Here is a 15,368-nt window from a genome sequence, read left to right as displayed (position 1 = left end):
TAAACTGAATAAGGTCTATCTCAAGGTGTGTGAAAAGAATCTTTCCACTGGCCAATTCCACTTGCATAGGTTTCCCTAATTTTTGATTTAGAACTAATTTACGCAGACATCCTGGGGAAATAAAAGAATGAGTGCTGCCTGAATCTTTCCACTGGCCAATTCCACTTGCATAGGTTTCCCTAATTTACGCAGACATCTTGGGGAAATAAAAGAATGAGTGCTGCCTGAATCAATCAAAAGCTTAAATTGCTTACCTTGGTACTTTGTTGGAGTTTGGAGGACTGAAAATTGACGGTTATTCCCTTGATGCTCTATTGCTGCATAGATCTATCCTTTTTCTTCCTCCACTTCATCAGCTATAGTGACAGCTCTAGCTGCTGCAGTCTGAGAGGTGGAACTCTCTCTCTTTGGTTACCCCAATTCTGGGAGGGAGTTCGGAGATGATTTGCATGGAGGCTGCAGGCTGAGCTAGCACTTTCTGGGGTTACCCTAATTTTGGTGCGGGGGACCCTGATTGGACTGATACGAAGGAGTCTTTCTTTGAACTCTGGGACCCTGGCTTCCTTGGCCCACAGAAGGAGATGGGAAATCCTTGAGCTAGTGCCCAAACCCCTGACATCCGAAGCATCTGTTCTTGCTTCGAATCTCTTCCCTTTGCATTCTTGAGAGAGCCGGATTTCCTGAGAAAGGACTTCGAGGGAAAGGTCTTCCTTCATTCCTGAAACTTCCCATCGCCGGATTCTGGTTGTTGGGACCTTGGTCTCTTTGGAGGCGAAAGGTTGGAAGAACTTCCCGGTGTCCAGAATCTCTTGAAGGATGAGCAGCTGGCTTTGGCGGGACTTTCACGATGAAGGCTTTGGCGAAGTCCTTCGCCATTCTGACAGCTTCTGCCATGGATACTAGCTTGGCATTCTTAACCAGTGTGTCTAAGGGTTCGTTCATTCCCTGAATGAACCTGGCCATAAGTTGCTCTTTGTCTAGAGGTGGTGAATACTTGAGTAGAAGAGCAAATGCCTGGTGATATTCTTCGATGGTTTTGCTCCCTTGGTTTAGCTCTAAAAATTCATTCATTTTGGTTTCTAAAAACCCAAGGGGACAAAACCTCTTCCTTAAATAGGCTTTAAGATCATTCCAAGACAAGGTATTCCTGTCCAGATGGTTGGTGTCACAATGGTTCCTCCATGCCTCTGTGGCTGTTTCCACAATTTTCAGCCTGGTAAGAGCCATTTTGCTCCGCTCATTGTAGCCTATGATATTAAAATACTCTTCCATAGCTTCCACCCATTTCTCCACAGCCTCGCCTAGGTTCTCCCCTTCTCCTTTGAAGGGTCTTGGCTGAGTTCTGTGAAGAGCCTTGTGAACGTCAGGGTCAACAAGCTCTTCTTCATTAGAGAGAGGGTCTGGCTGACGGCCACGGTTTCCTCGCCTCATGATTATGCCAAAAATGATATATTATTAAATTTTTATTTTGATATCGTCCACGAGATCCTAAGACTTAAGAGGTTTGAAAAATAATTTCTTAAACAAGATAAATGATCTTATTGGAGATCTATGACATATGTCCGGTAACAGATTTTACTTCATCAATTCGTCACAATAAACAATCACTTATACAACAGGGAATTTTTCCACAAAACATTTCTTTATTTATAGAAAGGTTGCAATATGTACATAGAGCAGCTCGGATCTAGAAGTCAAAATCTCCTCGGGAGATGCATAAGATGACGGTACTGGTGGGCTATAGACATGCCCTGATAAAATGTTCCCTTACTACCCCAAGGGAGCTACTATCTTCTCCTTAGGAATAAAGCGACAAAGGAGTCTATAGATTTGGCAGGAAAGTTTAAAATTTCGAGGCGTTGAGTGATATAAAATAACACCATGTATTACTTTCAGCCTCATCAAAATCATGGTTAATGAGAGATTCTGCCTCAGCATCGCACGCGTGTCGCAAGAGGCATGGACATACTGCCCTCCTGCAAACCACTTGTGTTGCCGTCTCTTCGCTGGGTCAGGAAAATATAGATCCTCGAAATGGCCTGCGAGTATGGCTCGGCTCATTCGAGTTATAGCAGAAGAGATGAGATGCTCAAAGGCGAACGTAGTCAAGTCTTGTGACTGGGTGAGGTCGGGAACACCAAATAAGTGTGGAACTTCCATCTATAAAATCAAATTCTTTGATTAAAATTCTTCGTTAATGAAGCTTAAGGAATGAAAATATAATATGTAAATTCTCTTTGTGAGTTTTTACTACAAATTTTTGATAAGAATTCATTTGTCCTTATTAGCTTTCAACAAAGCTCTGATACAAACTGTGAGACCCCTGCCCCCCTCCACGGTGCCCCCTCCAAAGGAGGTGCTGGCGACGAAAGCAGCGTCAGCCTCTCGCGTGGGGTGGGGATCCACACTCGGGGCCTTGCCCGCGGATGTCCAGACAAGAGACTAGCTCGGCGATTCCTCCGAAACCGAGCCTTCCCTCGCCCGAAAGGCACGGGCGATTCCACCATGGAAAAATCTTCTAACGGGGGAATTAATCTAACGAGTCAAAGTCTTAACTAGTTAAACTGATCCGACCGAACCTGAAGTCACATGGTCAGATCAAAGAAGAGACTTGCACTTGGTCCATAGAATCACCGCTTTTTTCCTCCTTTGATGAGGCACAGCCGCTGCTGATTCCCTCCCACAGAACAAGGGTCTTCTCAGGACTTAATCTAACTAATGTAACTAATCCTATGTTACTTGTTTCGCAGGAATCCCCCGATCTAGCCCAACCGGCCCATGGGTTAGTCAACCACCCGACCACTGTATTGGTGGGATTCCTTTATAAAGATTTGGTTATGTTTTGCTCGGGTACCGAGGCAAAGAGTTCCCAAGCCCTCTAGCCGGCTTCCAAACAAAATTTAAAGTAGGCATACCACGTACACACCCGATATGAAATTGCCATTTATAAACAGATTCGACTATCTTTAAAACAATCCTTCAATGAAAATCATAATATTACTGATCATCATCCTCCAAAATTTTGAGTCCATTGTGTTACAAAATAGATCATCTGGACTCTCCGTTGAAGACCAGCTCGCCAACCAACGAGATCCAATATCAAAATTTGATTCACAAAAATCTTTCTTTTTAGTCCATCCGAATCTTCCTCGATGCATGTATAGGTGTCCTGGCAACCGCGAGCCCGTGCATCACCTGGTCAGTACCCTCTAGGATCCTCCTTAGGTGTCCTAGCACTTAACTCAGGGACCGCTTTGTTGGTCCTCGCCCATCGTACGGAAGCGCGCCATTTTAACTGTACCGAGGCTGGGCAGGTCAAGACCTCGGCAGGCTTTGCCGCGAGCGACATCCCTTGACGACTCCCCACTAGCTGTTGCAACAAACCTCCTCTTAGTAAAACACATGCCAAATGCTTCCTCCAACATTCTGGCGTAAAACAGTCCTTTAAATGAAAAATAGAGGTTCTATGCAAGTAAAATTCCTGGTTTGAGATGGTTCCACAAAACCCCTTTTTCCTTAATTCCCAATTTCGTAATGAGAATCCTTGATCTCTCATATCAGGGTAATCTACCCATTATTTGACGGATTGTCCACCAGCTAGATTCTTGGTGATTTTGGTCAAAGGAAAACTACTTTAATTCAACGGTAGTCTATTCTTTGTATTTAGGAACTGGAATTGGTCACGAAGTTTTTACTTGATTAAAGATCGAGAGATGGACAAGTAGGTTTACTGTCCGTCCCTCTCGTAGTCTAATCATTCGGTTTAGTTCTAACAAGGATTTTCTTCAGATAAACATCTATTTTTGGGTAAATACCAATTTAGTGATTTAACCACATAAAATATTTAAAGATATTCTTTCTATTTCTCAACCTTATCAAGACCTCGGCAGGCTTTGCCGTGAGCGACGTCCCTTGACGACTCCCCACCATCTGTTGCAATGAACCTCCTCTTAATAAAACACATGCCAAATGCTTCCTCTAGCATTTTAGCGTAAAACAGTCCTTTAAATGAAAAACAGAAGTTTTATGCAAGTAAAATTTCCAGTTTGAGATTGGTTCCACAAAACCCCTTTTTTCCTTAATTCCCAATTTCGTAATGAGAATCCTTAATTCCCAATTTCGTAATGAGAATACCCATCATTTGACTGATTGTCCAACTAGATTCTTGGTGATTTCGATCAAAGGAAAACTAGTTTATATTCTTTGTATTTAGGAACTGGAATTGGTCACACGAAGTTTTTACTTGATTCAGATCGAGAGATGGACAAGTAGGTTTACTGTCCGTCCCTCTCGTAGTCTAATCATTCCATTTAGTTCACAAGGATTTTCTTCAGATAAACATCTATTTTTGGGTAAATACCAATTTAGTGATTTAACCACATAATATATCTAAAGATATTCTTTCTATTTTTCAACCTTAATTCCCTAGGTAGAATTATGGTTAAATTTTATCTTTTGACATCAAAAATTAATTTTAATTTCTTTCTTAAAAATATCATAAAAATTTTCTTTTAACTAAATACCAATATCTATTTTTTTAATTTTTTTATGATATTTAATTTCTTAAATATCATAAAAATTTTCTTTTAACTAAATACAATATCTATTTTTTTAAATAAGTTTGAAATCCCTCTTTTTCTCATTTAATGAGTGCAATCCAAATGTCATGGGAATTTCTCTTTTATCATAAAATAAATTTATCTAAAATTTCTCTTTAAATTAAATAAAAATATTCAATATTCTAAATATACAAAGAATTCCTCTTTTTCCATTTAAATGATTGAATTCCAATTATGATGGGAATTCCTCTTTCATCATTTAAATTTATACATGCATAAAATAATTCTAACTAAAATTTCTCTTAAAAATTAAATAAAAATATCCATTAATTCCATTATACTAAGAATTCAACTTTTCTCATTTAAATGATTGAATTCCAAATATGATGGAAAATCCACTTTTATCATTTAAATTTATTCATGCATAAAATAATTTATCTAAAATTCTTCTTTAATTTTAAATAAAATATCCATTATTTTAATATTCCAAATTTTCTCTTTCTCCATTGGAATCCATGGATCTCCATTATCATGGGAATTCCTCTTTTATCATAAAAATAAAATTACTAAAAATTTCTCTTTTATTTAATTAACTATTTATGTATAAACATTAAAATTTAATTTTCCATGGATATGATGAGAATTATTCATTTAACATAGGATGACTAATCCTAGAATATGGGAGGAAGTTTTTACATTATGCCTAAAAATGATTTATGAGTTAATTTCTAAAAATTTTACCATAGCTCCGTTGCTATTACTGATAATTTTCAATAATTTTGAAAAGCATAAGACTTAGTAATACACTTATGATAGATTAACTATTAATAGATCTAAATCCAATTTATGGATCTAAATCATAATTTATGTAACATAAAAGTATTAAAAAGCCATTTCTTTAGCCTCTAGCTTGACTAGCATTGAGTTTAATTTTAGAATTGAGAATTGCTCCATGAGAAGCATCATTTGAATAGAGAATTGGTCATAGGAATGACCAGTCTTTGGGGGAGAGAGAGATATACTTAAAAAAAATCCTAAATTAAGCATAAATATAAACTTTTTATGATTAATCATTAGAATTCATTAGAGAGCTTCATTTGCATTGAAAAACCATTCATTTGAATACTTCTCAAGCTTGAGAGGGGTTGAGAAGTGAAAAACATTTAGAAGATTAAAGAAAAACCATAAAGTCGCATCTTACCTCTTGTTTTGCTTGCTTCTCTATTCTCAGAAGAGGCCCCCAACCAATCAATTGGTTAGTATGTTGAGAGGAAAGCTCCAAGGAAGGTTGAAGAGAGAGAGGGAAGCTCTAATCTCTCCAAAATGTAGAGGATTTTTAGAGGATAATAGAAAATATACTTATTTTAAGGTAATACTGGCATGGTCTAGTTCTTCACAGATGAGAATACAAAAGAATGAGGGTCTATTTATAGGTGAGGGAGGCCACTAACTGAGTCCAACTAAGTTCTAAAATTTTCCAGCTTTAGTTTGGCTGAATTTGGATAAGATTTGGACGAGTTTAGCTGCCTTTTTAATCCAGTTTGATCCAGGAGAGTGGAGAGATAAAAATATCTTAAGTTTTTTAAATTTAAAACCCCTTCACATGTGTGACATAGGCGCCTTCTTGAAGGCTCCCCCTTTCCTTACCAAGGTGTCAAAATTGTATGATTACTCTAAAATATCTCTTTTTTTAATAATTTTTCATAATTTTTAACTAATAAATCTTGTACTCAGTCAACTCTTCATCTTATGTGGGCATTTACTCATTTTTGGGTATTTTCTTTTATTCATTGGATTTATCTCATCCCAACACTTGGATTAATCTTATTGGTCCATAGGAACCCTTATTGGACCATAATCTAAAAATTTCAGAAAATCTTGACCCTTAGGCTAAGGTCTTTTAAATTAATTTTAATTGATTCCTAATGCACCTTGGAAATTTTATTTTGATTTTTTGTTTCAGGAAAATATATTTTTAATATTTGTAGAATTTTTATATCCAAAAATATCTCAATATTGAATTATCTCTCTCTAGAATTTTTATCTCTCTAAGTAAAAACAAGGAAAAATAATATTTTCTTGTATTTAGAAATAGGGAATGATTACAGGGGATTGAAGTAAAGGCTTATTCATTATTCAGGCTGAGGAGGAATCTTACATTCTCTCCCACTTGAAAAACACACGAGATGTCCTCATCTCGCAAAGTGGGAGTAATCTTTCGCCAACTCTTCTTCTTTCTCCCCAGGTGGCATCTTCTAGAGGGAAGAACTTCCAGGTGGTGAGTTTTACTAGTAGGCATTTCGATTGCATAAGGGCACTCAAGGTATCCTAGTTAGAGAGATTATGAATTTACGTGTTCGAGACACCCAAAATTTGTCCTTCCATTCTAAGTACATTTGGGAAACTTTGAATGCCTTTTGTCCACCAAAAAATTATTGTCCCATTCTAAGTACATGTGGGAAACTTTGAATGCCTTTTATTCACCCACCATCAACAAGGTGAAATCCAAGTGTGTGCATGTGTTGTTTGTGGGGTTAGATATGCAATGGGATTAAGGAAGGAGGTTGACTTAACTTCATTGTCCAATGACATGTACTTCTTCTGAGTTTTGATTATAAAGTCAACGGAAGTCTCCTCTACTTCCCTAGAGATAAATTAGGCACCAAGGTGAAATCTATCAAGTCAATATGACACTTGTTTTGAGCCATCCAATTGTGGCTCAGGATCGATTCTTTAATTATCTCACCTGCATTCATAACATAGAAACTAGCTTCCATGGGATTAATTCTAATATGATAATATTCAAAAGCCCTTGGGAAGTAAATACTAAGTGAATTAATTTTTACCCTAACCTCCTTTAGTGTCGGTGGTGGATGGCTGAGAGAGCTAGCCAAGTTTTGTTAGATAGTAAGTTTCTATTGCTCCTTCTGAAAGTTTCTATTTTCTCTTGAATCACCAATCCTATAGCTTGTGTAATCCCCATTTCCATTCTATACCCTAGCTAGAGACATTGAGCGCAATGGCACATATTGATTCAAACAGCTCCAATACAAGACAAGGTGTAGCCTAAATGTCCTTAGGGATTTCTTTTGTGACTTCCTCTAGTTTGGATTCACCTTATTTGATTAGTTACATGAGGATCATGTTTGATTTACTTGTTTTTCTTCTCTTTTTCATTGGAGCTACTTCACAAGATGAGGCATTCATTGTGTTCAGTGAAATCTCCTATCCCTTGGAATTTACAAATTTGGGTCCTAGGACCACATCTAGGGTATCCAAGAGTTAAGCCTAATTCTTATAATATGGAACTGAAGTAATCTCCTTTTTTAATTCATCTATTTCTACCTCCATCTTTTTAAGATCACTGCCTAGGCTTTCACTAATGAATCTTTCTTTTTCCTCAAAGCTCTAGTTCTCTAGATTCGAGTTCTTACATTGGTACATCATACAAACATTTGTTTCTAATAACCTACGTGAGTGCAAAGTGGTATCCAAATCAAGATCAATAGGAGCTTGACTCATATGATGAACCTTATGATTTGCCAAGTCCACCTCTCCTCACCTTTTTGATTCCAGTCCATGAATCATTAACAATTATCTCATAAATGGCCTCCCTAGGATAACATCATAGTTTAGTGGTCTTTTAAAGTCATGATGATAAAAATATATTTGAATGTCTTCCCTAGAGGTCTTTCAAGTGATTTGTTAGCCATTTTTAGACTCTAGTGGGTTATGGCTTAGATTTTTCCTCACTTTTCCTAACAAGCTCTTGTGGTGAAGCTCATTCAAGCCCCACCACCTAGGATGGTAGAGTTTTTTTCCTTTGTAGGAGGTCATTCTCTCCCTTTATAAACCAACGGGGTGATATGGCATCAATTATTAATGATGGGACTTTTGACCTCAGAGGAGATCTTGGGGTCAAATGTTGCCATTTGACCTTGGAGGAGATCTTGGGGTCAAATGGTGCTAGAGTTTGGATCTGCCTAGAGATGGAAAAAAAAGTTAAAATATAGAGAATTAGGTTCCATCAAGAGATGTGTTTCCCTAAGTACATTAGGAGAGTCCTCAACCATGGCATCCTTTCTAGTAGAGTTCTCTATTCCCTTCCTTTCCTCCTCAATAATGCTAATAGATTCTTCCTTAGAGTCTAGTAGAATGAGGATTTGGCTTCAACCATGGCATCCTTTCTAGTAGAGTTCTCTATTCCCTTCCTTTCCTCCTCAAAAATGCTAATAGATTCTTCCTTAGAGTAGTAGAATGAGGATTTAGCATTTTGGTTTGGGTAGTATGGTGGAAAGAGGTGTTTGCAGGGCATGGTTTCGAATTCTTCACATTGGCTCGTATACACTCTCCACCTCTTGTTGATTTTATCTTGCCAAGCCTTGAGCTGCCTTAAGGTGTTCTTTCTCTTCAAACTCGATTTGAATACGCTAGCTTTTTGGTAGCTTTTTAGGGTTCGCTTCTAGGCTTCCTTCGATATAGCTTCTTAGGGTTCGCTTCTAGGCTTCCTTCGATATAGCTTTACCACTGTAACTCTTTGTCATAGTTGGGGTGGAAAGTAGAGATACACTAGATGAGGAATCAAAACCCTCTTGAAATCGTCTTCCCATCTCCAACATTGATTGCCTTTCCTTTTTTTGCTTACTGTTTAGTGCTCTTGGAAGTGGAAAACTCTAAATCTCGAGAACCTTTGTTCCCCTTCCCATGGGTATCTTTAGCTTGTGATCTCATCATGACCTCATAATGAGAGTAAGGACCATTTCCTCAACTTCATAGTTCCTCAAAACACCCAACATGTTTAGATCTCCATTCGGTCCTTTAGGTGGTCCTCTACTTTTTGCTTGTTGTGCTGGCATATAGGGGTAGTATTTGAGCAAATGCTCAACACCACCTTTCAAACACTTTCTTTTTAAGGGAGTAGGGCGGCTGACCACTATATTCTTGTATGCTATGTGAGGGAATTCCATTTTTATGTGATGCCCTTGACAAACATAACAAGAGAGCAAAGTTCTCCAAGTAGAGAATAGCTCTCCTTGTCATAAAGTCTATGTCCTTTCCTCAGGTCAATGCCATAATATTCATCAGAGAAGTATATTATTCCTATGATGCAACAATTGTTAGAAATAAAAAATAATTATTTATCAACAACAAATAGAGTGTGAAAAAGGTTCTAAGGTTTTGGGGCATCATGAGGAATATTCTTGGGTGCTCAATTTTATTTCTTTTGGTGCCTCTATCAGCCACACCACCACTAATAGAGAAATCACTCTTGTGGTTATTGGTTCATTATTACTTTTTCCATTCATGTGTGTTCATATCTTGTGCTACTTTAATTAGTGTTAATCATATTTATTAACATTAATCAATATGCTTAATTGTCACTTCTTTCCACCCTAAGCTCTCTAAACTAAATCCAACATGGTATTAGAGCCATGATCCATATTTATTAGCATTAATAAATATGCTTTTTCATCACTTCTTTCCACCCTAAGCTCTCTTAACCCTAAATCCAACATGGTATTAGAGCCATGATCCATAATCATCATTACCAAGATTTAATCCTCACTCCATTAGCAATGTCCCCTTCTCTCCTCTCTGTGACAAAAAACACACCTTGCACATATATGTTGTCCACCCCAATAGGGCATCATCTCTTTGTAATATAATCATTAAAGCTTCTAGCTACCAACTTATAGGGATTCTAGCATATCCAAGGGCTTAGTCCAATTTAAACAAAAATGATGCCAAATTTGCATGTTTCTTAGCTTTAAAATGTAGGAAGAAAAATGTGAACTCTATGCCTGTACTCAAAATTGATCAAAATATAGGGATTCTAGCATATCCAATGATGCCAAATTTGCATGTTTCTCAGCTTTAAAATGTAGGAAGAAAAATGTGAAATCTATGCCTGTAGTCAAAATTGATCAAAATCCTTTTAGCTATTGGGTGGACAAGGAGTTGGCACATCAAATCTTAAAGGCTTTCATTTGGTAGTTGATGAGAATCAAAAGTTTTCTCAGTTTTCAGCATTTTGTCAATTTCGATAGTGCTAATCAAATGTATTAGTTCGCAACATTAAGGGTTCAATTTTAGCATTAGGAAGTTGTTATTACATGCCATGTCACTCTTTTGCAAAACCCCTTTGATTTAGTGTATAATTTATATCCTATAAGACACAATAGTTTTTTGCCTATCTTATAAGGGAGATATTTACATTATTCATGCTTAAATAGTGTTATTAATACCTAATTTCTATATGTAAAGGTCTAGACACTTCCCTTTTGTGCAAAACTAGAGGGCAAGACTTCCTTCATCATTATAATGACATCTCACTCCATGAGCTTGGATAATTTTGATGGCAATGGTTTTCACACTTGGCAAATGAAGGTCAACTATCATCTCATAAAGGGAAGTCTTCTCTAGAATCATGGGAAGAGCTTAACAAATTGTTTGGGGAAAAAGGGAAGAACTTAAAGATTGTATTGAAGATTAAGTTGTTTGAGTTAAACCGGAATTCTCATGATGAAGAGAGAGGTGAAGCTCAAGCTTTCTACTCCAACAAAAGCTACAACAAATGGTCTTCTAAGAATAAAGGTAGAAAGTGTAATTATTATGGTAAAAATAACCATGACAAGAATAAATATTGCTTTTTTTAAATAAAGGTAGCTATTATGGAAAAGGCTTACCATGAAGAAGAGGATTACTTTGTCAAAAAGAGATCATACCTTGCAACAAATAGTGAAGAAGAACTAGCCTTCAATGAAGAGGCCAACCTTGCCCAAGATTATGAATGGGCCATCTAAAAGGTTTCCTTGAACCAAAGCCACTCACATAATATCCCTACTCTCTTGCAAAGCACTCTTGCAAAGCATGAAATCTATGCCAAAGATTGCTCGGTCAAACATACCAAAGGCCAAGGTGGTGAAACTAAAGGTGGAGATTGCTTTATAAATCCACATATGTCTAGAGTGTAGTGGATAATCGTTTGAGGGGAGCATTAGAAATAAGCCATGACAAAGTACTCAAGAGTATCTAAGCTTAATAGGTAGCATGACAAAGTACACAGGGGTATCTAAGTTTTCAACATGCGACTCATAAGTGTAACTTATAAGTGTATTCCTATAATGGCCATTGTGTAGCATAGCAATGTGACAAAGTACTTAGGGGTATCTTAGCTTTCAACATGTGACTTACTCAGGCACAAAGGTATCTAAAAGCATATTTTGGCACACAAAGGTATCTGATGTGTTTCCCTCTTCTACTCCCATGTGATGGATTGGAGTAACTCTTCGTAGAGAGAAGGCTAGGATGGTAAAAAAAATGGAGGTGTTTTAGTAGGTGGAGAAGGTTGGGGTGGTAAAATAGGTGGTGGCATTTCAACTAGTCTAACTCCTCCCCACATAGCTGCTAGACTTGTAGTCATAGAGTTACTTGTGTGCACATAAAGAAAGTGGCCTATGAGAAGAAAATAAAGCCTATGCTTTTGATGTTGCTAATTCACTCTTAGAGCAAGATTAAACCTATAGCAATGGCTAGTATCATGGTTGCCCATTTGAGTGCAGTAGTCACACCACAGATTCAGTCTTGGTTCTAGGTGTAGACACTTTGTTGTCACACATATGATTAGGCTTGCAATATGTGCACCAAACAATACCTCTCTTTGGGTAGAGACGGGGGTTGCCCATCTCTTTAGGAGTGATCTTAAACTCATCCTTAAATTGCTTCATCAAATGGCCAATAAGATCAGGATCTTCCTTCTTGTCTTTAGTTTTTCTCTTCCATGATCTACTACTTCCAAAACCCATTTTGGATGATGCCTCAGAGCTATGTATTTATTTGGTGGGTCCCATGAAATTATCGACGTAGTCAATGACATCCATTCATTGAAGGTCCTGTGCCTTTGATCATAAAGCATATCATGCAATCTTTCGCTAAGCCTTCCAAGAAAAGAGGCATTAAGAATGTTTGGCTAGGGCTCTCCTCAGGCTTGCATGCCCTGTAGAGAGATACTTGACCGATTAATGAATTCCGGAATTATATTTATATATATATATCTCTCTCTCTCTCTTTGAGTATTGAGCTAGTTCCACATGGCACCAACTTTTAGCAAAAGCAATAAAAATTTATCTCTTTTTTCTTAAGAGTATTGAGCTACTTCCATTGAGCTCCACACAAGTTTTTGGAAAAATCAATCGAAATTTATTGTTTCAAATTGTCATAAGTTACTTTACCCTCTGGCTTTGGTGTTCAAAACCATTTTGTAGCTTTGTCTCTCAAAGGTAAGTCCAAAGGTCCAATCCTCGTGGGAATATCATTTACTCCCAAGGTGTCACATACTTGCTTAAACCCATGGATGTTTAAACCACTAAACTTATTCATGGCCTTGGAGAGATACTCCATACATTGGAATTTCTCCATACTCTCTTTCTCTAGGATCTTGTTGAGGAGAAGTTATGTTGTGCTGCTACCGAAACAACAAATATTTGGTTGCAAAATGTTCTTACAATAGCTTCAACCATTTTGATGGCATCACATCAACTAGAGAGCCTTCCAAAACAATGGACTCTTTAATTGCAACTTGTAATAGATTCAACCATTTTGATTGCATCACATCAGTTGAAACCATACCCATTGATGGTGTGGATGAATAGGGTGTTCCACATGAGTGGGTCTTTCCATTGGGTGCAAACACTATAATTACAATGGCAACTCCCCTACCTATTAGCATAGCATGCACTCTTAGAGGAATATCTTGGAGATGCCAATTTTCGGTTCATTTTGCGAAGGAAGTTTGGAGCGTTATGGAGACTAAATTCATGGAATTCACGAGAGTGGTGGTGTAATTCTCCTTGCATTATAAGCTTGAGGACTTGTAAGACTAGTACTTGATTCTCCACCCAACCATATCCCAAATAGATCCTAAACCCATGGTTATATAGACCTAAGTGTGCATGACCTTCCAACTTCAGCCCCTTGACCTTCCATTGGCTAAACATTGCCTTTTCATTCACCAATGCATCTTCAACTACCCCTAGAAGGGGGTGCCCTCCTCTGCGTCCCTTGGGTTTCCATTGTGCACCATTTACTTCCCTTTTTACTTTAACTTTATGCCTATTAACTATTGCTTAGGTATTTCCTATTTGAAATCCCCTAAACCTTATTTATACGTAAACCTTTTACATATAAATAATCTTTCCTAATCTTACCTTTTAATGTTTCCTGTTAGTCTCATAATATTTCTTTCCCTTGAAAGAAAAGTTTTCGTTCTCGAAAATAAACTTAGGAAAACTTTTCTTTAGTGTAGCCACTCTTTTCCAAGTTGATCCTTCTTCTGGTCTATCTTTCCACTTTACTAAACATTCTTTAAACATAGAATGTCTAGTTTTCTTTTCTCGATATTCGAGAATCTTTTCAGGCTCATGTGGAAGAATAGGTGGTTCTATAAAATCAACTATTGTTTCTTTTCCAATGATGTTGTCATTGTTTCCCATCTTGCGTTCGATTTACTAACATGAAACACAAGATGTACTCTAGATCCTTCAAGTAAAGCTACATTGTAAGTTACACTTCCAATTTTTTTAAGTATTGTATAAGGACCACAATACCTTTGACTTAATTTTGGAACTTTTTCACTTTTTAAAGTTTCTGTCTTTTCAAAAACTTTTACATAAACTAAATCACCTTCCTCAAAATAAATTGGTATTCTTTTACCTTTGTCATAACTAATAGAATGATCATGAGCTATTTTAACATTGCTTCTTGCAACGTTTAGCATGTCTTGTGAGAAAGTCTTTTACACTCTATAATTTTTCTTTTTGTAACCCAACTACTATGGGTGCTCTAGGTTGAAATTCATACATTAGCATGAATGGACTAAAACTGGTAGTAGAATGTTTAGCACCATTATAAGCAAATTCTAATAATGGAAGATACTCATGCCATTGTTTCACTTATGATAAACATATGCTTGAAGCATATCTTCTAGGACTTGATTAACCCTTTCTATTTGTCCATCGCTTTGTGGATGTTTGGTGTCTAACTTTTTGAACACTTCTTTCTAAAAATGGCTTGTAAACTTTGTATCTTGGTCACTTACTATATCTGTTGGCAATCCATACTATCTATATAGATGATGGATAAACATTCTAGCCAATTCTGGTGTTTTTACTTCTTTTTTAGTTGGTATAAATTATACCAACTTGGTTAACATATCCACTACTACCCACACTGAATCATGCCCTCTACTTATTTGGGGTAGTCCTACTATGAAATCCATAGAAATACTTTCCCACTTACCCTCAAGTATTTTTAGTGGTTGTAATATTCCTGAAAAGATGCAGGGGAGAAGAGAGCTTGAGCTCTTGCAAGCACACACACACTCACAAAACCCTAAAAGAAAACACACAATATGAAAAGGTACTCAACCAAATACATACTAGGGTTCTCTATAGTGTGAACCCAACTAAATGAGCTAGTGCTATAACTATGCGAGTCTTTAGAATGGCTGTCACATAGCCTGTCATCCCACTGCCTGCATATCACCCATGATCTCACCAACCATATCAGTGGTGTAAGTGTGGGGCCTATCCCCCAGCGGGTCATCAGTGTCCATCGCCTCACTAGATGAGCTCAATATCTCAACACTCCTCCTCAAGCTCAACTCCATCTCATGTACACCAAGCGAAGCCCTGAATCTGTGGAGCTTCTCTGTACCCAATGCTTTGGTGAAGATGTCAATGACCTGATCCTGTGTGTGCTGACATAAACAAGGTCAATGTCTACTGCCAAAACCTTCTCTCTGACAAAATG

The sequence above is a fragment of the Cibotium barometz genome, chromosome 47 (genome assembly GCF_041138505.1).
Source record: "Cibotium barometz isolate CiBa-2024 chromosome 47, ASM4113850v1, whole genome shotgun sequence".
In the NCBI taxonomy this organism is placed as follows: Eukaryota; Viridiplantae; Streptophyta; class Polypodiopsida; order Cyatheales; family Cibotiaceae; genus Cibotium; species Cibotium barometz.
The sequence above is the reverse complement of the archived record's forward strand: the minus strand, read 5'-3'. Positions refer to the sequence as shown.